General features: G+C 38.4%; 1 protein-coding gene across 10 annotated transcripts in view; it reads left to right on the top strand.

Annotated features, from left to right (window-relative positions):
- The window catches only part of RBMS3 (RNA binding motif single stranded interacting protein 3), a 1,328,331-nt gene that overhangs the window by 306,408 nt on the left and 994,448 nt on the right, over nucleotides 1–27,475 (top strand). The window lies entirely within an intron of this gene.

The following is a 27,475-nucleotide window of genomic DNA, read 5'->3' as shown; positions in this document are numbered from 1 at the left end:
AACTTATGCATGGAACTCAGTTCTCCATTTGGTGGTATGAGTAATGTAAGTGAATCATATTTATCATTTACTTTGTGCCATCCTTATATCATTTCTTTGGTATTTTGGGTGATATACTAGGAAATATTTTCTATTCCTCTATTAAATTTAAAGCTTTTTTAAAAGTATTTTTTTACTATGATTTGTTGTTAGCAATTACAGGTGCCTGTGCCAGAACCAAAGATTCTAGATCACTAAATTAATACAATTCTCTTTATACAATTTTACAAAAAGTTCCAAAACTATATCAGTAGCCAACATAAATCAGTATGCAATATGGTGGTGGAGGACCTCAGAAGACATGGAGTGCTGAGCAATGAGCACCTGCTAATGAGTAAGACTCGAAGATCCCATGTAAAGCTTGAGTCCTGGGCATGCAGTGGAACATCTGTGATGTTCAGAGGATGTTTTGAGAACTGACTTGGTCTTGTGGCTTTTCTGAGAATAAGCACTTTCAGAGAGCCAAACCCCATAGTCTACAAGGGTTACTAGAGCTACATCTGTCACCAGGCCATCTTCATGGTGGATGTTGGCCTATGAGAATTTTGACTCCGTGACTAGAAGTCTGAGAATAGGAGTTACCATTTCTCTCTTCTGTTTTGGCCATACACAATACCTAAGGCTTTGTTCTTTTGAATGTTTAATTGCCTTTCATATTTAGGTTAAAGAATATTGTGAGACCATTTTCTTTTAGCTCTTAATTTCTCTAACTACCTGTAAGTCTGGTCATCCAGAAAGCACTAATGGCTATCTTTAAATAAAAACAAGAAAACAAAAAAAAAATGAGTTTAGATTAAGAATGAAAAAAATATTGATGCCTGTCTTGTAAGGTGGTGGTAAGTTGAAGAGAGATTCTTTTTTCTTTTTTTTTTTTATATTATCTTCCTGGAGGAGAACATATAAGAGGATAAACTCCCAGTTTTGTTTAGAATTATCTGTGACTTTCAATTTAGATAATTACTATTTATTCATATACTTTCACAAATTATTTGGTATTTGCAAATGTTTCTTTGTCATATTTTTAACAATTATTTTCAATTCAGATGGGAGTCCTTTGCATTAATTTCTCAGGTGTGATTTTATTTTCATATTTCTTTATCTAGTCTGATTTTTACTGGATCTTTTTATTTTTTTATTTTTTTTTAAAGATTTTATTTATTCATAGACACAGAGAGAGAGAGAGAGAGAGAGAGAGAGCAGAGACACAGGCAGAGGGAGAAGCAGGCATGCAGGGAGCCCGATGTGAGACTCGATCCTGGGTCTCTAGGATCACACCCCAGGCTGCAGGCGGCGCCAAACCGCTGGGCCACCAGGGCTGCCCTGGATCTTTTTATTTTTATAGTCACTTAAAAGGTCTGACTTGTATGGGGCACCTACCTGGAGGGCTCAATGGGTTAAGCAGCAGGGGTCTTGGTTTCAGCTCGGGGCATGATCTCAGAATCCTGAGATCAGTGGGGAATCTGCTTCAGGATTTCTCTCTCCCTCTGCCCCCACCCTTTACTTGAGTGTGTGAGCATGCATTCTCTCTCAAATCAATCAATCAATCAATCAATCAATCAATCAATCTTTTAGAAAAATAAATAAAATGCCTGGCTTGTAAATAACATCCCAACCTGATTTCCTGGGCTATCATAACATTTTATAACATTTTCCCTGTTTTCAGCCTTAGCTATTCATTTCTCTAGGAATTAGAGGTAGAGGAGACCTAAAAATATGGGTTCCTTTACTATGTTGAACTAGATCTCAGAAACATGTCTAATGCAACATTTTCTGAGGTAGAGATCTCTATTTAAGTATTTATTTCTATTTTTGACATTTAGCTTGTTTCTAAATTTTGCCTTATCAGTAATGCTGCAAGAAATTTTATATTTATAATTTTATCCACAGATCTCAAAGGTTTTTTCTGCCTTGTATTGATTCTTTCTTAACTCTAAAAAATTCAGTAATACACTATTTTAAGATAGCTTTTAAAGTGACCTAGGACATAGAAAAGAGAGATAATGGTGATCAGTTATAGATCAGAGTCCCGGTTTGTTAAAAGGGCACACCCCTCCCTGCCTTCTCCTGCCTCTGCATAATTCAAACTGATGACTATGGAGAATATTCACTATAAGGTGTAAATTTTCGGGAGATGTTTGTCTTCCTGTATGTATTTAGTCTCTATCCTTTTAAACATTTACAACAATTAAATCTTTAGCCTTTAAAGGAAACTCAGAGTGAGTTAAATTCACTTGGTATTTATCAAATATTTATTATGTACTTTTAGCAATGAACCAGATAGTCGGAGATCAGGAAATATAATACAGTATGAGACAAGATTCTTGCTTTCATGTACTTTATTGGATATTCATTGGTACTTCACATTACTGGCTTCATTGGGAAGCAAGTACATTGGTACTTCACATTACTGGCTTCATTGGGAAGCAAAGGCATGTCGTTTTCAAACTTAAAATTAAGTGTTGAATGTCTTAAATAGATAATTTATTGAATATAAGAATAAGAAGAAGTAGGGACATCTGGATAGCTCAGTCACTTGAGCATCTGACTCTTGATTTCAGCTCAGGGCATGATCTCAGGGGCTCTGTGCTCAGCGAAGAGTCTGCTTGAGGATTCTCTCTCTCTTTTTCCTTCTTGTCCCTTCCCTGGCCCTCTCTCTCTTTCTCAGATAAATAAATCTTTAAAAAGAGTAAGGAGCAGTATTTAAATGACACTGATCCAATTATTGGATGATGGGTTGTAGTCATTGCTATACCAAGAAAATTGATTGCAGGATGGCTTTGTAAATTTCCTTTTATTAATATATTTACTTTTAATTGCTTAAGTAATAGCTACATATATTTTCAGAAACACAGAAGTCTTTAGAATAAAATGGATAGGTCTCTGTTTACTCATTCCCTCTTCAGGAGTAACTACTTTGTATATATTTCAAAACCATATATACACATATGGTTCTTATGGTTCTATTTTGTGTTTTTGAGTTTTGTAATTCTGGAAATTGGACCATACAATATGTGTTGCTTTGCAATTTCTCCATTTATTTTTTTACTTTTTATTTAACAATAAATCTAGAGAGTCATTTCGGTATCTAAAAGTCTAAGTCAATATTTTATATGTGATTTACAATTTCTTGAACTAAATAAATGAGTGTCGCTGGGGATGTTTGCTACTCAGCAGTATATAACCAGATCATCCAATGAGAATTGGATTTTTACAAGGCTCTTAGCCTCAATTTGTCATCTTCAGACTTACACACACACCCATATCATATATATGTTTTCTCCTTGTTTAATAGTTTTGAATAACCAGATATTAAGTAGACCAGAAGAGATTAGGACTGGAAGAAAGAATAAATTATTCCTGTTGCATGTGATTCATTTTCCTAGACACAGTAAAACAGAGTGAGATGAAAGTGATATTGGGGACTCCAAACCTGTGATCTGGATTTTCTTCTGTGCCACAAACTATGTTTATATGATCCTGTTTGTTTCAGAGAAGGCAGGGAAAGGAGCAGTGGGATACACGATTGTGTTGGTCACAGAGTATGAGGAGGGTATATATCTATTTGTAGCAATCTGGACCTCCTTTCCTTTGTCTACTTTGTAAAAGGAAGTGATGAATCCCCCCAAAACTTCATCATTTTTCTCATAAGTTCTCTCACTTAAACTGCAAAATATCTTGGTTCCCTTTAGTCCCTTTCCACCCAGCCCCACCCCTAACAGAACAGATGAACCTGGCTGACAAGAGAGTTTTACTGTGTCTGCAGCATCAGCTTCTAACTCTTGGGATAGATTTGCAACCAGACTTCAGTGATGTTTATGAGCTGGAACCTAGTTCCCCTGAAAAGAGACCCATAAAGGAGCTAGACATGCCTGGTTACTTAGCAGGTACTCATGAGAGTACTAATTGTGGACAGTGGAGCACTGATTTGGAAAAGACGGAGGTTTTCTTACCAAACTTCTAGTACTCAGAGCTTCCTTTCACAGCCAGAGATATGCTCCATGGAGAAGCAATAAAGTCATCCCTCAAGGACAGAAATTCTTCCACTGCCATGCTCCCTTCCTTAGGGCGTGATGATCAAAAGTGATAATCCTGCCTTCCTGGGAGCAGCACCATCCACCCCTGCATGGGGCACTTACTTGATGAGTTCATGAGCAAACAATCCTTGAGCCATGACTTGAAGAATTTGACTTGGTGAATTTTTTAAATTATTGAATATATTCAGCTGATTTATTCAAGGTTTTCAAGAAGAGTGAAATAAAAGAAAAATCTGAGGATTTATATCACTGTGGGGACTTCCAGATACTGGGTAGAGAGCTGGGAAAAATTAAGTCAGTGACAGCCAGAGATCTGGGAAAGAAATGGGGGATTCTACATTCCTTACAATTGTATTGAGGATGGTTGGCTCTATCTGCTGAAATAGTGAATCTCCTACCACTGAATTTCTTTTCCTTCTCCTTTCAAGACTGCTCTCACCTCCATCATAATTCCAGGTTATATTTTTCTCAGGAGAAATTTTATTTTGCTCTTTGTAGGTTGTGTCATACCTAAGCACCAGGGGTTAAATAAATGCCACTCTTGGCATAAGAAACTGACTGTGGTGTGACGGCATTGAAATCGGAAGGCTGCTCCTCCACTGAGACCTACCTGGTTGCTGATGCTTTGTGCAATTGTTCAACAGACCCCACTGTCATCATGGTTGATCCTGATACCCCTTCATTTTATCACTACATGGACTTTTTCTTTTTAAGATTTTATTTATTTATTCATGAGAGACACACACACACAGAGAGGTAGAGACAGAGGCAGAGGAGGAGCAGGCTCCATGCAGGGAACCCAACCTGGGACTCAATCCCAGGACTCCAGGATCACACCCTAGGCTGAAGGCAGGCACCAAACTGCTGAGCCACCCAGGGATCCCTATATAGATGCTTTATAAACTAACAATAGGAATGGCTGCCAAGCATGGTGGAGAAGTTTGCCAGTAAAGAAAAAAAACACATCTCTCTGTGAGTATCCAGTGGTGAAAGTGGATGGTAATTACTCTCAACTAATCATCATGAGAACCAGTGACTGTACCAAGCATTAGGAATTCACTGACAGGAGGTTGAAGTATTCAGAAATTTACTAGCAGGAAGTTGATTCTTCCCAACATCTAAATAGAGGATGCCTAAAAAAAAGGAAAGGTGGTAGAAAAAGAAAAGGACAGAAAAGAAGAAAAAAAAAATCAGAGAAGAGTAATCTATTTTACCTATCACTTATCACTTTGGGAAAATCCATAAAAATAGCAATTTCTCATTTGGAGTAGAGACTGCTAATTGTTCCTGAGGCTCTGCATTCATGATCTTAAATATGTCTGAGACCCAGTGATGACATTTTGCTTCTAATGAAAGAAGGAGACAGACTCTCTAACACTTTAATTCTGAAGAAAACCAGATAAACATTTCTTGAAACAAATTTGGATTCTTATACTTGACGAATTAAGTGGAATGAAATCTCTTTATCAGCCCCAGCCCATTTACCCCATCTCTTCATGGAATTTACTTGAATTTCTGGTTGCTGACTTAGGTCCCTTCTTTACTTTCTGAGCCAGTCCTCTTTGGGGGATGGAGCTCTGCTCTTTGCCCTTGCATTCTGGTGGAAGAGGAGCATTAAGCCCCCTTTCCAAGTGTACTACTCTGTGAATAAGGACACCAGGGCAGAGTCCCTGAATCCTGTGTATTTCTTGCTGTCCTGCAATGTTCCAGTTCTGATCATAAGATTCTGTAGCACAAAAGTACTTTTTAAGTTCACCTCCATAGAAGTAACTGCCTTTCCTGCCCCTATCTTGAATCTGGGTGGCTAAGCCTGTGTTGTCAAAGCTTGGGCATCTCACTATGTTTTCTAGTTAAGCAGAAGTCTAGTCATCTCTAGTACTACCTGCTGCTCATGCATTTCCCATCTTGCTGCATGTTGAGCATCAACATCTCTTCATGGAGCATATTTTTTGAAATATGATGTTCTAATCCAAGAAACTATTAAGCAACTCTAGTATGCTAAGGACTATAAAGTTTGTTAAGAATATAAACATCAAATGCTAATAAGACAATGACATTTCTCTCCAGCGGTACAGAGGACCCAACCTAAGTTGAACCTCCAATGAGTAACATTTTTGTGTAATTTCCTCTCCTTGAGTGTAGGCAGAACTTGTGACTTGCTTCTGCCAATGGAATATAGCAAAGGTGACAAGATGTCAATTCCTTGATTAGGTCGTGTCATATAGCAGGGGTGATGTGGTGTAATGCCTATGATTACATTTCGTTATATGTAAGAAATCCCCTTCTGGTATTGAAGAATCAAATAGCCATTTGGTGAACTGTCTATAGGAAGGTCATGTGACAAGGAACTGTGGGTAGCCTCCAGAAGAGGGGCTCCTAGTCATACAGCTGCAAAGAAATGAATTCTTCCAGTAATCCAGATGAACTTGAAAGTGGGTTTTTCCCTAGTTGAGCCTCCAGCATAGACAGAACTTTGATTAGGGCCTGTGAGATCCTGAACAGAGGAACCAGCTAAGCTCTGCCTGGATTCCTGTCTTATGACAACTGTTTGGTAATACATATATGTTCTCTTAAGCCACTAAAATATTTGTTGATTTGTTAGATAGCAGAAGTTTAATATAGCAGTTTTCAGTTTACCATGGAAAGCATAATAACTCATTCAGCACATAGAACAAAATGAAGAAACATTTACTTGCCCAAATTCCTTTTGTTTGGAAGAAAATATTTGATTAGCTAACTCCCAGGTCTGCATCCAGGGCTATTGTGCAACCCAGAAAAAGATGGTTGGTGTTTTCTTTATCAAGAGAATGGTGTAGGCCTATGGTTATTTTAAAACTCATCAAGATTTTGAGTCCTTCTCTTTGGGGCATGTGCTCCCTTGAAGTTGCTACCTCTTCACCACTGTTCTTTATATCCCACAGGGAGGCTACTCCTGGAATCTGCTTCCTATTTGATATCACCAGTGGGGAGCACTGGGAGGAAATTGGAGAGGGATGAGAGATGTCAAGGATTCACTCTTTCCTGGTTCTTCTGTAGCTCTGGTGGCACCTTACACAGCAGCTGCAAGTCCTCCAGTGTTCCTGCCTTCAGGGGAATGGTCTACTGTGGTTTTAGCTTCTAGAGCTACAATGTGCAATATAGTGGTCACTACCATACATAGCTGTATGTAGGTATATAAATTTAAATTAATTAAACTTAAAAGCAAAAATTCATTTCTTTAGTTGCACTAGCCACCTTTCAAATGCTGAGTAGCTACATGTGTTGCTAATGACTACCATATTGGAAGATGCAAATATAGATAATTTTCATTATCTCAGAAAGTGGACAGTGAGTAGAGGAGAGTAATGTGATCTATAGCTTCTGGTAACACCATTTTCTCTTTTTGCCATTCTAGTCTAAGGGTTACCATGGCTGTATCATGCTGCTAACCTCTGGGTTTTCTCACTGTTCTCTAAATTCACAATATTTCTATTACCTGTATAACCAGTCCCCTGCATTGAGTCCCTCTCTCATAAATAAACAAGTTATTTCTTTCCTAATCAGACTTTGATTGAAATACCAGATGAGGAAAGGAAAGGATAGTCAACATTTCTATATTAGCTACCCATTGTTATTTAACAAATTTCCCTTAAACTTAGCAGCTTAAAACAATGAACATTTATCCTATTCCAGTGTCTGTGAGTTAAGAATATGGGTAGCTGGATGGTTCTGACTTAAGCTTTTGTAAAATTGCAGTCAATATGTTGGCAGGAGCTGAAGTCTCATCTGAAGGCTTAACTGGGGGAGGATTTGCTTCCAGCCTCACTTACACGGTAATGGCAGGCCTCAGTTCTTTGCTGGCTGTTGGCTGGAACTCCTAGTCGCCTGCACTTCTTCATAGACTGAGTGTTGCGTAGAATGGCACTTGCTTTTTCTAGAACAGATGGAAGATGTCATCTTTTAGAACTTAAATTTGGAAGTGGCATACATCACTTCCACTGTATTTCACTGACCTCACAGACCAACTCTCGTACAGTGTAGGAGGAAGTACACAGGATGGGAATGTCAAGAGACTAAGATCATTAGAAGCCATCTTGGAAGCTACAGACCACAGGTGCTCCAGAGGGGTTGAGTGAATTTGATATATGGGAGATTATTCCTCCTCTGTGACTTAAATCAGCAAGGGCAGAAGTCCAAACAATTAAAGGTAAAAGAATGCTTTGGCTTAGAGGACTTTGATGAGAAAAGGTCAACACTACAGTGATGCTAGGTCAGCTTTGAATTGTATGTGGAATTCATATGTCAGAGGCCAATGCTCACTGTTTTAACTCAAATTCAAGAAATAATAGAAAATTGTAAAGCTAATATAGTACTTGCTCTGGAAAATGATTTGAAAGCATTTGGTTTACTTAAAATCAAGATGTGGGGCAATGTCATAACATTCAGATGTAATATTTTCTCCAAAAGGACAAAAAAATGCTTGGTTGGAACAGATCTCATAAGCTTTCAGGTTGGCTGTTCTGTTTTCACATTCTTATATGATGGTTTAGCAGAAGCTTTGGAAGCTTGGGGTAGCTCTTGGCTGTGGAGGAGTTTTCTACAAGGAAAAATTCTTAATCATGAGCTGGCAGATGACAGAGTCAGGGCCACATGATGGGGTCAGGATGGAAGCAGAGAGTAGGTTCATCCCAAGTGTGCATGTGATAAGAGCCGAGGCTGCCTGTTGAATGTCAGCTTATTTTTCCCATGTAAGTGAACCTGAAGAGTAGGTGCCATTGCAACTCATGTGATTAGCAGCAGCAACACAGTCTTTGTTGATTCCTGAGGAAAGAGACTCGATCTTATCCCCAGTCATTTATGTTTACATTTAGCTGAACACAATCTGCCTGGGAAATGGCCCAGTTAAAAGAAGTTGCCATTTCAGAGAGATATGCACTATCTACTCTTTAGGATAGAAGGAAGGAATTTCTAAGAACCATTTGTTTGTCTTCCTAAAAAGAAAAAAAGACAAAGGGTAAGAATGAGAAAGAGATTGAGGCTGAAGTAAGTCCAGGATGTAAAGTAATATTTTTTTCCTAATGAATTTCATTGAATAGTTTTTCTCCTTCCCTCCTTCCCTTCTTTCTTTCTTTCTTTCTTTCTTTCTTTCTTTCTTTCTTTCTTTCTTTCTTTCTTTCTTTCTTTCTTCTTTCTTTTTCTTTCTTTCTTCTTTCTTTTTCTTTCTACTTAAATTGAAAGGCATTTTCATGTTTGAAAGTTCTAAGCTGTAAAAATAAACCCTGGAAGTAGATTGCCTGGAGTAAGATTTAATTAAACACTATACAGTAAATTAGCATAATTTGATGAGGATCAGCTTTAGTTCCTGGAAACTGCAACAAGCAGAGATTTTAATTTTGTAGTGTCTTTTAAAATTCCAGTGTCTCATCTCTAAAGTGTAGTTTTGGAAAATAAAAACTAAACAAGGTATTACCAAGCAGAAGGCAATTTATTAGGGAGATGATGTACCGACAGTGGAATATGAGGAGGGTTTTAATGCAGATACTGAAAGTTTGTAAGAGAAATGGTCCTCCATAAAAAAAGATATTGGAAAAGGGAGTTGAATTCCTCAGCTTGAAGCAGAGAGGTTATCCAATATTATCATATCTCCCTGGGCTGTGACAACTAGAATTTCAAGCTAAAGCTTTCTTCCTTCCCTCTCCCCTCCCTCTCCCTCTCTCTTCTTTTTTTTCTTTCTTTCTCTCTCTCTCTTTTTTTTAAGATTTTACTTATTTATTTGAGAGAGAGTGAGAGGGTGAGAGAGGGAGAGTGCAGAGGGAGAGCATAGGCCCATGCGGGCTCAGTGTGAGTTCCTGGGATCATGACCTGAGCCGAAGGCAGACACTTAATCAATGGAACAACCCAGGTGCCCCACATTTCTTTTTTCTTGATTTCTTCAAAATAGAAAGACTACTATAAGAGGTGGAAGTTTAACAAAGAAAGAGGGAGGGAGAGCAGGAAGGAAGAAAGGAAGGAAAGGGGAAAGAAGGAAGAAGGAAAAAGAAGAGAGAACCAACCTTCTTGGAATGCAGCTAGGTTTTTGTTGTTCTTTTGCTCCTGCCTGTAATTCACCCAATACATGTCCTCAGTCTTCATGTATAACCATTTCTTTGATGCTTAAGGAACCATCTGTATGTGAGTCTCAACAAGCTAAATATGCTCACTACAGAAGAAAGGGGGAAGGTTCCCAGACAACTCTGCTCCAGAAAACCCTCTCTCATGGGAGTTTGTAAAGGTGAAATTGTTCTAAGGCGGGAGAAATGTGATAGGATTGCTTGACAGTAAATTCTGGAGAATTATAAGTGGGTCTTTCTGGTAGGTGCATTCTCAGCACCAGGGAGGATGCTAGAAACATAGAGGGGCCTCCTTAGGTTTGTGTTGAATGAAATTGTGGACAGTGTCTTGCCCCATGTTTGAGTGGTTTATATGAGTAAAGGTTCATGGGTCCTCAAGTGTCTTTACTTGCCCAGAGCAAGTTTTAGAAATAGAAACTTGTATTTCCAACTCTGAAGATTAGAGTCCTGAAAGCCTCATAGTGAGAAGAGTATAGTTAAGAAACTTTATATTAAAAAAAGAAAAAATAAATAAAAAAATTAAAAAAATAAACTTTATATTAAAAGGAAGTCAGAATTTTCTTTCAACTATTTTGTGTTTATTATGAATGAGTTATAATAGCCATTATACTCTTCACTTCCATTCTTCAGATCTTCTTTGCTAAGAAAATGTCATGATCTCCCCGGCTTCTGGCTTCAATGTCACATTTATAGGTAGGTGTGCTGTGAGTGGGGAGCACTGACCATTCAGAGTGGACACTGTTCTGAGCTGGTCCAGGTGTTTGTCGCTGGCTCATGGCAATGCCTTTGGTTCCTGGAGTCCCTGAGGAAGGCTTGCGGAGTAGAAGTTGCGGAGGGCATCTCCTGGTTCTCAGTCAATACAGACCTATTTCAGAGTTTTAATAATGAGTAATGATGGAACTACAGTGCCTCAGGTACTGGATATGCTTATAGAGTTGCTTTATTTTGTTGCCAATAGTGAGCACACTTCAAGATGTTTTCTCCCCTCTGGGTCTAGGATTTCTCCTAGATAGTCAATGCCTTTGAATGTTGTTAGAATTTCATATCACAAAGGTCATTGCCTCTATTTTTCTGTGTCCTAACTCTAGCACCTTCCTTGGCCTCTAAAATACAGAATAATTTGAATGCTCAGATTTGTCTGATACCAATTTATGCCAGGTAGAGACATCAGCAGCTCTTGCACATACCATTGTTGCCCTCCTCCCAATAAGCACACAGACTTCGCTTTAAAACATAGATTTCACTTCACCTCATGCTGCTTTGTGCAGGAGTCAGCAAGAATCTTAGCAGGCTGGCTAAGCAAAGGTTCCAAAAAGATATGGGGAGTCCAGCTGCTATGGACTTCTCGAGACTTTTACAATTAAAAATAAAATTAAAAAAATAAAATTAAAAACAACACAACTAAGGAGAAACTAGTTTCATTTTGGCATATATTATACCCAGTGTTTAAGGTATAAAATTTTTGCCTTGAATTACATATTGAGTGAGAAGCTTAAAATGGCCTTTTCTCTAAGTACCAGTCCTTAAAATGTCTTAATCTGGCCCTGATTTAAACTCATCTTCCTCTCTTCTCTCTTTCCAGGTTTTATTGCCAAAATTTCTACCCTGATTCTGCCTTCTGAGTTACTTCCTTCTTCCCCTGTAAACCCTGGTTTCTATTTTTTCTAATTATCCCCAACTGGAGTAATTGGCAAATCACTTATACTGGAACCCAAATTCTTGTGGGTTTGTTGAAAAAGGTTATACAGAAGTAAAACCACATATACTTGAGTTTTGCATAAGGGGAACTCAAGGCCAGGGAAAGGTTGTGGTTTTGTAGGAATATCACTCTCACCCTTAAAAAAGCCAAGGGCATCTTTTCTTTAAAGGAGTCCCCACTTTGTTTATGTGGGAAGTTGTCCAGGGCACAGCGAGTCTCTGGCAGGACTTTGCTGGCCTTTTGCTTTCTAATTGGCTGTTGTAAGCAAAAACAGCCCTCTAAGATTCTCTGTATTGAGGTGCCATGTGCAGCTGCATGCACAGGAAGAGGAGAGGGAGAGAGAGAGAGAAGGGGGAATATTCTAAGTCTTTCCTGGTCAGCTTTTTAAAATGTGAACTTTGGGTTCTTACAACAGGGGGTCATGAACTCAAATAAGGAGTAGGGTGCCGAGCAGCTCAGGAATATCCACCTAATTTTCTTTAAGTCAGTTTATAAAACAGAAGTACTCTAAAATCCATCCATGTAATCATGCATTTTGATGTCCTGCAGTCTAAACTGTACAGAAGGGGAGGTGGGGGATCCCTTTCTGTCTATGGTGTCCCCAATACCCTCTAAATCAGCAAATGGTCCACAGTGGATTTTTAGGTCATAATTCTTCATGCTTTCTTTAGATCCCAAGGCCAAATCTAGACTAGTTACTTCAGAATACATTTTGGAGTCCTTTAGATGAAAAACTTCATACAAACATTCATTTTTAAGAATTGTGTGGCTGTAAAATATATAAGGACTTGAATTAGAGTGGAACAGAGTTTAAGAGCCCAGACACTATAGCCAGACTGCCTGGGATTCTTGTTTTACCTCTTACTAGGTGTGTGACCTTAGGCAATTTTTTTTTTTAACCTTGCTGAGCCTCTGTTTTCTCTTCTGCAAATAGGGATGATAATAATAGGACTGACCTCATGGGTTTTTGTGAGGTTTAAGAGAGATGATTATTATAAAACCCTTAGAACAGTGTCTGAGAATAGTAAACACACAGTAAATGTAAACTGCTATTATGCTGTTGTGTTTGTAGTCATTGATGGTTTTACCATTATTATTATTTGAAGTTTTTATTGGGGGTAACTTAGGTCAAGTTCTCTAGAAGCAGAGCCTGAGAGAGGGATTCTGGTACAAGTATTTAGTAAGGGACCACTTACAGGTGAAATCTGCAAGGAAATGAGAAAATTCAGGATGAATCTAGGCGAAGATGTGGTTTTAACTGAGGTCTAGCCTCAGCTTGATCCCATGGGGAGCTCTGGAGGATAAATCACATCAAAAGCTGTCCTATTCTGAGACAAGGCAACCAACTTTTGTCTCCTTGAAACAGTTGGTCATTGGCTTCGGGCTGTTCCCCCAGTGGGGAGATCCAAAGTCCTAGGAATTCCATGGGAAGTGGACCTGAGATCTGGATCATTTAGCCAGAAATTGTAATTAATTTGGAACGAGCAGGAAGATTCTATGGGTGCATTTCACTAGAGAAATACTCCCTTTGAGAATTCTATCAAATGTTTAAAGAAGAAACCATACCTATTCTACTAAAGCTTTTGGAAAGATAGAAAGAGATGGAATGCTTCCAAACTCGTTCTATGAGGCCAGCATCACCTTAATTCCAAAACCAGACAAAGATCCCACCAAAAGAGGAGAATTATAGACCAATATCCCTGATGAACATGGATGCAAAAATTCTCAACAAGATACTAGCCAATAGGATACAACATTACATTAAGAAAACTATTCACCATGACCAAGTAGGATTTATTCCCAGGACACAAGGCTGGGTCAACACTCGTAAAACAATCAATGTGATTCATCATATCAGCAAGAGAAAAACCAAGAACCATATGATCCTCTCAATAGATGCAGAGAAAGCATTTGACAAAATACAGCATCCATTCCTGATCAAAACTCTTCAGAGTGTAGGGATAGAGGGAACATTCCTCAACATCTTAAAAGCCACAGCAAATATCATTCTCAATGGGGAAGCACTGGGAGCCTTTCCCCTAAGATCAGGAACAAGACAGGGATGTCTACTCTCACCACTGCTATTCAACATAGTACTGGAAGTCCTAGCCTCAGCAATCAGACAACAAAAAGACATTAAAGGCATTCAAATTGGCAAAGAAGAAGTCAAACTCTCCCTCTTCGCCGATGACGTGATACTCTACATAGAAAACCCAAAAGACTCAACCCCAAGATTGCTAGAACTCATACAGCAATTTGGCAGTGTGGCAGGATACAAAATGAATGCCCAGAAGTCAGTGGCATTTCTATACACTAACAATGAGACTGAAGAAAGAGAAATTAAGGAGTCAATCCCATTTACAATTGCACCAAAAGCATAAGATACCTAGGAATAAACCTAACCAAAGAGGTAAAGGATCTATACCCTAAAAACTATAGAACACTTCTGAAAGAAATTGAGGAAGACACAAAGAGATGGAAAACTATTCCATGCTCATGGATTGGAAGAATTAATATTGTGAAAATGTCAATGTTACCCAGGGCAATTTACACATTTAATGCAATCCCTATCAAAATACTATGGACTTTCTTCAGAGAGTTAGAACAAATTATTTTAAGATTTGTGTGGAATCAGAAAAGACCCTGAATAGCCAGGGGAATTTTAAAAAAGAAAACCATATCTGGGGGCATCACAATGCCAGATTTCAGGTTGTACTACAAAGCTGTGGTCATCAAGACAGTGTGGTACTGGCACAAAAACAGACACATAGATCAGTGGAACAGAATAGAGAACCCAGAAGTGGACCCTCAACTTTATGGTCAACTAATATTCGACAAAGGAGGAAAGACTATCCATTGGAAGAAAGACAGTCTCTTCAATAAATGGTGCTGGGAAAATTGGACATCCACATGCAGAAGAATGAAACTAGACCACTCTCTTTCACCATACACAAAGATAAACTCAAAATGGATGAAAGATCTAAATGTGAGACAAGATTCCATCAAAATCCTAGAGGAGAACACAGGCAACACCCTTTTTGAACTCGGCCACAGTAACTTCTTGCAAGATACATCCACGAAGGCAAAAGAAACAAAAGCAAAAATGAACTATTGGGACTTCATCAAGATAAGAAGCTTTTGCACAGCAAAGGATACAGTCAACAAAACTCAAAGACAACCTACAGAATGGGAGAAGATATTTGCAAATGACGTATCAGATAAAGGGCTAGTTTCCAAGATCTATAAAGAACTTCTTAAACTCAACAGCAAAGAAACAAACAATCCAATCATGAAATGGGCAAAAGACATGAACAGAAATCTCACAGAGGAAGACATAGACATGGCCAACAGCACATGAGAAAATGCTCTGCATCCGTTACCATCAGGGAAATACAAATCAAAACCACAATGAGATACCACCTCACACTAGTGAGAATGGGGAAAATTAACACGGCAGGAAACCACAAATGTTGGAGCAGATGCGGAGAAAAAGGAACCCTCTTACACTGTTGGTGGGAATGTGAACTGGTGCAGCCACTCTGGAAAACTGTGTGAAGGTTCCTCAAAGAGTTAAAAATAGACCTGCCCTAAGACCCAGCAATTGCACTGCTGGGAATTTACCCCAAAGATACAGATGCAATGAAACGCTGGGACACCTGCACCCTGATGTTTCTAGCAGCAACGTCCACAATAGCCAAACTGTTTCTACAGTTTGGAGCCTCGGTGTCCAACGAAAGATGAATGGATAAAGAAGATGTGGTTTATGTATATGATGGAATATTACTCAGCCATTAGAAATGACAAATACCCACCATTTGGTTCAACATGGATGGAACTGGAGGGTATTATGCTGAGTGAAATAAGTCAATCAGAGAAGGACAAACATTATTATGTTCTCATTCATTTGGGGAATATAAATAATAGTGAAAGGGAATCGAAGGGAAGGGAGAAGAAATGGGTAGGAAATATCAGAAAGGGAGACATAACATGAAGACTCCTAACTATGGGAAATGAACTAGGGGTGATGGAAGGGGAGGAGGGCGGGGGGTGGGGGTGAATGGGTGACGGGCACTGAGGGGGGCATTTGACGGAATGAGCACTGGGTGTTATTCTGTATGTTGCCAAATTGAACACCAATAAAAAATAAATTTATTATTAAAAAAAGAAATACTCCCTTTGAAATGGTTAATTGGGCCTGACACTACAATATCAAAGACAGACAGGAAGTGCAAAAGGGACAGGCTATTGTAGACTGGCTCAGGGCTTCTTGGATGGAGTTCAGGAGCACTCATTTTGGATTTTCATTAGTATGTAGAGTTTGCAACTTCTTGAGGCTTCCAAACAGCCTCACTCAACTGGGATTGGTGAATAACTTCTAACTGGTGACCCTGCAGTGACTCATTTGCTTGTATCCTCTTGCTTCTTGCTTCTGATGCTCAGAAAGTATGCACAGTGGGTTGCTATAAGGTGTTGTATGCATCATAGTTCTCAGTGTTTGAGACCTGCTATTTTGGGGCCTAAGGCTGTTTTCTTTTGCTTTGTTTGCTCTCTTTAGGAATGAGAAAAATTGGATAGTGAGGAGATCAGAACCTGCCACCATTCTTAAAGTGATTGGAATATAAAGTATAATTTTCTAGTCTCCTCCCTGCCTACTGCTGTGGCACCTCCATCCTCCTGCAACTCCTCATGCCATTCATTCCGAGAGACTCTTTCATTTTGCGCCATGCTGGGTTAAGTTCTTTTATTATATTCATTCACTGTGCAGCTTAGAATTGAAGTAGAAAAAATGCTTCCCATGCCCTATGAATTTTTGACCAAGTTGAGGAAAGCCTCTAATTAGTGCCTGAATCTGCAATTAGTGTGTTTTACTTGAAAGACAACTTTAACCTTGGATTCTTGAATCTAGAATTAACGTAAGCTTTTGAGCATATAACTAACTCCTCCTTATCCATGTGTGGCTTGTCCACTTTGCAGGCCTGTTGTCTATCAATATTTAAATCCCAGACACCCCTGTCCACGATGTCTTAACCACTGCTTCCTACCCCCAACTGGTGACTATTCAGTGTGCCAAGGAATTTTAGCTTAAGGTCAAGCAAAATATATTAAAGAAGGGAAATCAGATAAAATAGAAAGAATGCCTTAGTATCTTCCTCAATAAATATAAGGCAGTTTTAAATATCTCATGTTTTAGAATATCCATATCATTATCTCTTCCCTTCATTAGTACATGTTTTTAAAGGTTGGTTGTAAATGCTGGCCTTTGGTGAGTTAATGATTCACCAAATACCATCAAGGAAACCAAGTTTTTTTTTAAAAAAAAATTCATTTGGAAGTTGTGTGTATGTGTGTGGTTTTTTAAAATAATTTTTAATATTAACATCTTATGTTAGTATGGTACATTTTCACAGTTAATAAACCAGTATTTTTAGACTATTATTAACTAGAGTCCATACTTTATTTAGAGGTCCTAAATTTTTACCTAATGTTCTGTTTGTTTTGTCCCAGGATCCCATTTAGAATACCACATCATGGGATGCCTGGGTGGCTCAGTCGTTGGGTGTCTGCCTTCAGCTCAGGGTGTGATCCTCGGTGCTGGGATCAAGTCCCACATCAGGATCTGTGTAGGAAGCCTACTTTTCCCTCTGCCTATGTCTCTGCTTCTCTCTGTGTGTCTCATGAATAAATAAAATCTTAAAAAAAATAGAATACCACATCATATTTAGTTGTCGCATATCCTTAGGCTTAAACTGTAGTGGTTTCCCAGACTTCCCTTTGTTTTTGATGGCCTTGACAGTTTTGAGGAATACTGATAGATATTTTGTAGAATGTTCTTCAGTGGGGTTCTGTCTTTTGTTGTTGTTGTTGTTTTTCCTGATTAGATTGAGTTTATGGGTTTTTGAGAGGAAGACCAGAGTATTCTCATCATATCGTATCAAAAGTATATGCTTTACTGATGACATTAAGCATGTTCACCTGGCTAAAGTAAGTTTCTTCATTATAAAGTTATTCCTCAAAAATCAATTAATCAATTAATCAAGTTACTCCATTTTCATACCATATTCTTCGGGAGGAAATTGCTAAATGCAACCCACAGGTGGGGTCAGAGGAGAATGGTGTTAAGCTCCACTACCTTGAAAGGGAGTATCTACATAAATTATTTAGGATTCTTTTGCATAGGCGATATGTCTGCTCTTCTTTATTTAGACATTTATTTATGTCAGTATGGACTTGTAGATGTTTATAAATTGGACTATAACCCAATACTGTGTTTTTTATTCTGTTATGAGATTGTTCCAGCTTTGGCTGTTGAGAGAACTTTCACCTGTGTGAACTTTTCACCAAGTGTGCCCCTTTGACTCACTCTCATCATTTTGTTTTGTGAGCACTTCCCTACTTTTTAACATTACAGGATACTCCAGGCTCATCTAGTATATTCCTTGCCCTAGCCCTAGAATCAGCCATTTCCCCAGGGAATCCTGATTCCTTGTTTTGAAGAAAGGTGCTAGAAACTAAGATCTGGGCACTAGATGGGTTCATTGCTACTGAATTTTGCTGCTTTAAGGCCCACTCAGCAAACAGAACATGGAAAGATATATATGTTTCCTAATCTGTGTATACACACCCATCAATAACTATTCTTATATTTACCCATCTATATTAAGCTAACCCTGTCTCCAACTAATCCAGTATCCAACAGGATTCATTCTGGTCTCTTCCCCTTGGTTATCTGTAACCTTCTACTCCAACAATGGGAAACCTGGCTCTTACTGTCCACCATCCATTCACTTGTATATTTAGTTCTAGTATATATGTACATAGGTTTCAGAATTGGTGATCTCTACTCCCATGAGAAAAAACTTTATCAACTACAGTACTCTGCCTAGATGCAGTTCCCTTTATCTTTAAAACCATAGCCTCCACTCATTTCCAAAATTGCTTATTTTCCCCTTCCTACTTCAGTGCAGTTGTCATACATTAGCCATATAGGTAGATTCTATTTTCTTGGTCTCATTTTTTTAAAAGATTTTATTTATTTATCCATGAGAGATGCAGAGAGAGAGGCAGAAACATAGGCAGAGACATAGACAGAGGGAGAACCAGGCTTCCTGTGGGGAGCCCAATGTAGGACTCAATCCCAGGCCTCCTGGATCATGATCTGAGCCAAAGGCAAGAGACTCAACCAGTGAGCTACCCAGGTACTCCTCTTGGTCTCAATTCTGTTTCAGGAACTCAGAATTTTCCTTTTACCTTCCTGTGAAGATCTCAAATAGCTCTGAGAGTTACCCAATGTTATCAGCACAAAATTGATTACAGAAATGGTGTAAGGAAATGAGAAAAACACAAAACAAGAAATGTTAAAGAAATAATAGTTGATGACTAATAGTGGAAAAAAGAAACAAAACAAAGTCAAATCTTCAGCTTGCATGCAAGTCATGTTGGCCTTAGTTTTCTTATCTTTACAGTTGGGTCCAGTTTCTCTGGATTGTCATGTGAATTAAATTGGAAAAAGAACATGGAAATAGAAATGTTATAATAGACTTTCAAGTACAATTATTACATGAAAAAAGATAAATTCAAAACTTCTTGCAAGGAGGCATCCAGTCACGGATGTGAAGTTATGAGTGTCATAGAACTGTCTTATTTATGGTTCTCCAAAGTTTAAACCAAAGGATAGACTGACTTTAGTGACCAGGTTATTTTTTTTCCTTCATGGCTACATGCATATGCACACACATGATTGTGTGTATATGTATAAACATATTAATATTTATATTTCCAAGTTAACCTGAGGGATCTCTTGAACAAAAATTTGAGGAGACATTGCAAGTTGAGATTTTAAGAATTTAAATATTGTACAAGCCATTTGGACTTTTTTGATTACTCGGCTTCTACTCTTTTATACCTATATCTACCTTACTCTTCCTCACTTGGTGACAACCTAAATCTGTTACCATGTCCCTGTTGGCCACATGTCACTAAAAACTATAACAGGACTCAAAAACCAGAGAGGCTAGATTATACATTCTGATATTCCACAGTTGGAGTGGAAAGATACATGAACTTGAAGAAATGATTTGCTATGTTGGTGTAGCCAAGTTCAGCAACCTTGACAGTGAGGCCCATGAAGAAGAAAAGGGATGAGCAGCGTTTCTCCTTAAGGCCACATGTGTGCCATGCACATTTTCAAGGATGCCTTTCCTATATCTTTCAATGTGAATGGAACCCCCAGAACAGGACAGTGTGACTTCTCTAGAGATGGAACATGTTTTGCTATTGGTAGAGCAGAGAAAATACATTTAAAAACAAAAACATATTCACCAAATACCCTTTGATAACTCTGCTTCCTAAAGTTTGACTATTGAAGATTCTATAGTGTATTTTACTCTGTTTCATCTTTTTTCCCCCTGAGTTTGTCCTTCATTCAAGAGAAAACAGTCCATGGATTGGGGGGTACAGTGCCTTATAAACAGCAGAGCACTCTTCTTGAGGGATTTTGGGGCCCTGATAAATGAATTAATTTTATCATGGCCTACAGTGTTCTAGGTACTGCTAACAGCTTTTTACATATGTTCACTCATTTAAAACTCATGACCCCTGTGGGATGGGTGTTGTTGTTGCTACTTCTTTGTGCCTTTCCCAAGACCCCTTTGGCAGGAATAGTGTGGCTGGGATATCACCTTGCCCTGGAGTCCTTGGGCTCAGGTTCTGGAAGTCCATCTAACATTTCTGTTTTTTTTTTTTTTTTTTTTAATTCTCTTAACATGGAGCATGTGAAAATTTTTGAAAAGGTGCTACTTCTGGTGGATGGGCTACTGCCCACCCCCAAGGATACTTCTGACTTTTTATAAGCTCGATTATCTTCATCTATAAAATGAACTGGAGATGTTGAAACCACATAAGCATTATGTGAAGAGCAGCTCATTCTCCATTGATGGACAGTACTGATCCCTGATATCCATAAGCTTCCCAATATAATCACAAGGCCACAGATTTATCTCTCTTGGTTCCTTTCATGTGTTTACCTTTTCTCTGTGCAGTGTTTCATTGTAAATACCTGTTGTACTTTGATAACTATATTAAAATGAAGGCAATGTTTGTAGCAATTTATTTATGCAGCTTTTTACTTTCTTTCATCTCAGTTGAATCCATAAATAAAAATGTCTTTTCCTTCAAGCAGCTGACTCTAAAAAACACTCATATTTAAGAAAACCTACAAAGGAATATGCTATCTTTATGATTTATTAAAAGAAGATAAATGAGGAGTTAAAAAATACCTTTCAGCTTACTATCATGAACTAAAGAGGGAAAATATGTCAACTGCTATATATGTCAAAAATGCTGGAGAATTATAGTTTTATTACTCAAGATCTATTTCAGACGAATGGGTGGAGACAAATATTCCTTGTACTCTAAGTGTGATTTATTTTACAAGTAAAGCTTTATCTATGCAGCACAGTTGAAAGTTAGAAATTGAATTGGATTGTCAGCTGTGGTCAAACTAAGCAATTCAAACTGTAAAGTAAAACTTTGAGTTGAAATCTCCAGCCTTTTTTTAAGATAGAAGACTTCTATATTGAGACCTTCCTACTAAAAATAAAGGCAACCCTTTGCTTCAACTATTTTGCATTCCAGATTTCCTGGAGTAGACCATCTTAATTTCAGATACTCCCTTCCACTCTTCCATTATGTGTATGCTTCATGATTAGAATGCATATCCCTATTGGTTGTTCAACAAATGGAACTACCATATACATTATATAATCAAACTATTTCTGCTTCTTAGTTTTCTTGCAGAGCCCAACTTATTAGCAAGATTTATCATTTCACTAGTTTTGAAACAATAGCTCCTTCACATGACTACCTCTGATGGAAAATAGCATGGAATAGTATAGATTTTCCTAAACTGAGCTCCCAGGACACTTTTTTCCCCAAAATGTCAATGAGAATTTCATAGAAAATGGATTATGTAACTAGATACACTTAGGAAATATTGAGTTAAATAAAAATTAAAGTTATTTTTTTTTGCAGAAATTCCCTAAACTGTTGCTATGGACTTACACATTATGAGTTTCGAAGAGAAAAATATGATTTCAGTGTTCTCCAACTTTTTATGTGGAACTTTTTTTTTTTTTTAATCCCACAAGAATTCTCTTCATCTAGTTATCTACTGCTGTATAGCTGAGAAACTCTGCTTTGAAACAACCTCTGACTGTCTTTCACAATTCAGACTTGACTGGGTTCAGTTGGGTGATTCTTGCTTGGGATCTCTTGTGCAGCTGTCATCAAACAGAGGCTGGAGTTGGGGTTATCTGAATATCATTAGCCTGGACATTTATATGATTGGCAGTTAATCTGAGAGCTCAGCTGGGACTGTCAAAAATGTATCTACCTATGTCCTTTCTCCATGGCTTTGGTTTTTCATAGGATTTCCATGAGGGAGCATTCTCAAAGGGAGCATCTAAAGTGTGAACATTTTGGGATCCCTGGGTGGCTCAGTGGTTTAGCGCCGCCTTCAGCCCAGGGCGTGATCCTAGAGACCCGGGATTGAGTCTAATGTCAGGCTCCCCGCATGGAGCCTGCTTCTCCCTCTGCCTGTGTAGTGTCTCTGCTTCTCTCTCTCTCTCTCTCTCTCTCTCTGTGTGTGTGTGTGTGTGTGTGTGTGTGTCTCAGGAATAAATACATAAAAGTCTTAAAAAAAAATAGTGGACATTCGAAGAGACCCCGGGGCGGGGCGGGGGAGAGCTGCAAGGCTTCTAATATTTTACACCTGGAAGTTCCAGAATATCACTTCTGCAAGTTTCTTGGTCAAATAAGGCTGAAGACCACCCCAGATTCAAGGAGAGCTCAGATATGAGTTTAGAAGGAGGGAAGGAATGAATGGTGGCCATCTTTGCAGATTATCCACCAGACTTTTTAACATCTCATGGGGTGCTGCCATTCTGTAGAACCATTTAGATAGTGATGAATCCATGTGTATAGGGTGAGGGTTGCAGGAGAGAACTCTACTCATCATCAAAGCATTCTGTCACTGACATTGTTTGGAATTGCTGGTGTGTGGTGATAATAAAAAAAAAATACCAAGTTGTAAATAATTTTATTATTGTTTTAAAAGTCTCTACAGGTGGGGTTGCCAGATAAAATATAGGTTGTCCAGTTACATTAGAATTTCAGAGAAACAACAAATAATTTTTTAGTGTAGGTGTTTCCCAAATAATGCATGGGGCATGCTTATTTTTACCAAAAACTCTTAAAAAAATAAATAAAAACGGTTATTTATCTCAAATTCAAATTTAACTGGGTATTTGTTTGTGTGTGTGTGTGTGTGTGTGTGTGTGTGTGTGTCCTGTATTTTTATTTGCTTAATCTGGCTACACAATCTACAGATAACATAGAAGTGTATTTTCGCCTCTACTGTGAATATTATTGTTGGACTCCTCCTTCTTCCCTCCCCCTCCCAAATATTGCTACATCATTGAGTTTGGGGGAAAACTCATGTTTTCATGTAATGAAAAGTCTTAGAGTTTTAGGATCAGAGAGATCTGATTTCAGAGCCTAGCTCCACCATGTACCAGCCTTGTACTTGTAAGTTATTTAACCTCAGTGAATCTTAGCTCCATCTATTGTAACTGGTCATAATTCCTTGGCAGAATTGCTAGATGCTTAGATAAGAGGAGGTGTGTAAAGCCTATAACTGATTGGGGCATAATGGACATGGAGTCAAAAGTATCACTGACTCCTGTTCCCCTAGATAAAGCAGGACCAAGAGAGGGACCAGCTGTGGTCAAACTAAGCAATTCAAACTGTAAAGTAAAACTTTGAGTTGAAATCTCCAGCCATTTTTTAAGATAGAAGACTTCTATATTGAGACCTTCCTACTAAAAATAAAGGCAACCCTTTGCTTCAACTATTTTGCATTCCAGATGTCCCTTGTAGCTTTGTAGATGGTGTTTATTTGCTGGAGCATGTCCATAGGTAGGAATCTAAGTAGGTTTTTTTTAAAATTTTACTTCTTGCAAAAGAATGGGGCAGTGAGGTATCACCTTGGGAGTTACAAGGTCTTGATTCAGACCTTGATGAGGAAGAAAAAAAATTAAATGATGACAACTCTGCCGTTAGCACCAAGACAGATTCATAAAGTCTATTATGTAATTCTTCTGAATTACCTTCTCAGTGGCATTTTATTTTGATTTTATTTCCTTGCATATCTATATTTTTATGTAGATTGTTACCTAAAAGCTGTTACAGTGTAATTGAGTATAAGAGTAAATTTCATGGTTGTTATTCAGATTAACCTCACCAAGAGAAATTTGAGGGCAAGTTAAATCTGAATTAATGCCGTGAAAGCACAGTATTCTTGGATGAAACTTGAACATGAAGGGAAATATTTAGTGGACATATATTCTGCTAAAGACTGTGGCATTCTCTCTGAAGTGGATGTGCTTGGTGCCATTTTTATAGCTGGAGAAACTGAGTCTCAAATTGGCTTCAAGATTGGTTCACAGCTGCAAAACTAATAGAGGTAAATATGCCCCTGCCCATGAACCTGTTGTTATAACCCTCTTTCAGGTGCCAGTGGCATCCTTGTCACGGAGTGGAATGACATCCCTCAGTGCTGGTATTAGTTGACCTGTCCGCAGTGTCCCTCAGTGTTAACCATGACTGCCTATTTGAAAGACTCTATTCTGCTCTCAACAATATTAATATCCTGCATCACTCCTTCTTCTCCAGGCTTTATTCTCCTTGGAGGCTTGTCCTCCTTGATTAGATAACTATGGTTTGTGATTCCTCAAGACCAAGTCTGGGCCCCTTCTCTTCCATCTTCTCCCACCTATACTTCACATGTACAACTTTGATGAGTACTTGCCATAGTTCTTCTGGTCACACATCTTTCCATTGCCCTCATCAGAACTGTACTTTTATTTTAATTGGTGAATTTATTTTTTCATAGCTTTGTGTCTGCTTTTATTTATCATGAGATGCTAGTGCCTTGTACCAAGTAAGCATATAATATAGACCTGACAATTGAAAGAAAGAAAGAAAGAAAGAAAGAAAGAAAGAAAGAAAGAAAGAACTCAGATAGTATGACCTAAAACCTCTTTTCCCCTCACTTTCCATTCTTCTCCCACCATTCTTCTCCCAAATGACTTTAAAGATTAAAAAAATCAAACTTAATTTTGCACATGCAAAATATTTGTTGTTTATCTGAAATTCAGATGCAATTGGGCATCCTATATTTTGTTGTATGTAATTCTGATTCAGAGAGGTTAAAGAATTTCTGCAAAGTTACATAGCACTCAGAAACTGGATCTGGGACACTACTCTCTCAAAGGTTGGAGTTCCTGTCTCCCTATAGATTTGATACCAGCTCACTTACATGGTTGAACATATTCATGTGAATGCTAGTTTTCCTTTGCTGGCAGTGAAAAGAAGGTCTCGGAGAATTGGATCACATATGTTGGTTTTATAATTCATTTCTGCCCCTTAGATCTAGCCAAAGTCAGAGGTACGCATCTCTATCAAGGTGGCTGCATTTTTCTCTTTTCCCTTCTGTCTTCTACAGTGACTCAGCATTTTTCCATCACCTTTTTAAAAAAATTTTTCTTTTCTGTGTATCTAAGAAAAATGGCCATTTAACAATAAAATATTTCAATTCGCTGAAATTTAATAGAACTCTTAGAGATTCCATATGCCTGAGATTTGGAGTTCTGTGTTGAAATGCCAAAAATATTAGTGAAATCCTATATAGCTAATAGCTTTTTCTAAAATTCCACCAAAGGAGTCCTCTGTTTCCATGTGAGAGTCCCCTCACATATGCTGTAGTTGGTGGTGTGGTGAGTGGTACCTTTTTAATTGACTGACAGAATAAATAGAGTATCAAGCCAAAATAACTCACCAGCAGATGACTAAGTGCATGTTAAACTTAGCCAAGAGTAAAGGCACTTGTCATTTTAAAACTTTCCTTTTGCTTCCTTTTTTGAGTGGTGATGATGGAGGTATGGTAGGGTAGTGTGGATCGCCAAAGCAAGCAAGAAGGAATGGAAAAACATAGCATACATGAGAAATGTTGTGTGGGGGGGATCAAACAATATTTCCTTTCTTTTACAGATTTATGGAATTCTTGAGTGATGGAACTGAGAGACCTCTTAGAAACGCATCTTTCTTGTTTTACAGATTATAGAGATGAGTTTAGGTGGGGTTTCCATGTAGGCTTTTGGTGTCATCTTAGAAGACTTTGTTAGGCATTTTTTATACATTGTTCATCCAGTCCTTACAACAGCTTTATGGGTTGGGCATAAAGTATTTTACATATGAGGAAACAGAGAGCCAAATCCAATTTTTTTTTTTTTCTGTAAGAAGGAGGAACAATATAAAAAGCTTTATAGGTGCTCTTCTGTGCTTTAAAGCCATTCTTTTTTTGTTTTTGTTTTTTGTATATTTTTTTTATTGGAGTTCGACTTGCCAACACATAGCATAACACCCAGTGCTCATCCCGTCAAGTGCCCCCTCAGTGCCCATCACCCAGTCACCCCAGCCCCTGCCTACCTCCCTTTCCACTACCCCTTGTTCGTTTCCCAGAGTTAGGAGTCTCTCATGTTCTGTGACCCTCACGGATATTTCCCACTCATTTTCTCTCCTTTCCCCTTGATTCCCTTTCACTATTTTTTATATTCCCCAAATGAATGAGACCATATAATGTTTGTCCTTCTCTGACTGACTTACTTCACTCAGCATAATACTCTCCAGTTCCATCCATGTTGAAGCAAATGGTATTTGTCATTTCTAACGGCTGAGTAATATTCTGTTGTAAACATAGACCACATCTTCTTTATCCATTTATCCTTCGATGGACACCGAGGCTCCTTCCAGAGCTTGGCTATTGTGGACGTTGCTGCTATAAACATTGGGGTGCAGATGTCCTGCCGTTTTACTGCATCTGTATCTTTGGAGTAAATCCCCAGCAGTGCAATTGCTGGGTCATAGGGCAGGTCTATTTTTAACTCTTTGAGGAACCTCCACACAGTTTTCCAGAGTGGCTGCACCAGTTCACATTCCCACTAACAGTGCAAGAGGGTTCCCCTTTCTCCACATCCTCTCCAACATTTGTTGTTTCCTGTCTTTTTAATTTTCACCATTCTCGCTGGTGTGAGGTGGTATCTCATTGTGGTTTTGATTTGTATTTCCGTGATGGCAAGTGATACAGTGCATTTTCTCATGTGTTTGTTGGCCATGTGTATGTCTTCTTTGGTGAAATTTCTGTTCATTTCTTTTGCCCATCTCATGATTAGATTGCTTGTTTCTTTGCTGTTGAGTTTAATAAGTTCTTTTTTTTTAAATAAATTTATTTTTTATTGGTGTTCAATTTGCCAACATACAGAATAACACCCAGTGCTTATCCCATCAAATGCCAACCTCAGTGCCTGCCACCCAGTCACCCCAACCCCCTGCACTCCTCCCCTTCCACCATCCCTAGTTCGTTTCCCAAAGTTAGGAGTCTCTCATGTTCTGTGACCCTCACTGATATTTCCCACTCATTTTCTCTCCTTTCCCCTTGATTCCCTTTCACTATTTTTTATATTCCCCAAATGAATGAGAACATACACTGTTTGTCCTTC

Source organism: Canis lupus, chromosome 23 (assembly GCF_011100685.1).
Source record: "Canis lupus familiaris isolate Mischka breed German Shepherd chromosome 23, alternate assembly UU_Cfam_GSD_1.0, whole genome shotgun sequence".
Classification (NCBI taxonomy): domain Eukaryota; kingdom Metazoa; phylum Chordata; class Mammalia; order Carnivora; family Canidae; genus Canis; species Canis lupus.
This window is presented reverse-complemented; position numbering and strand designations above follow the sequence as displayed.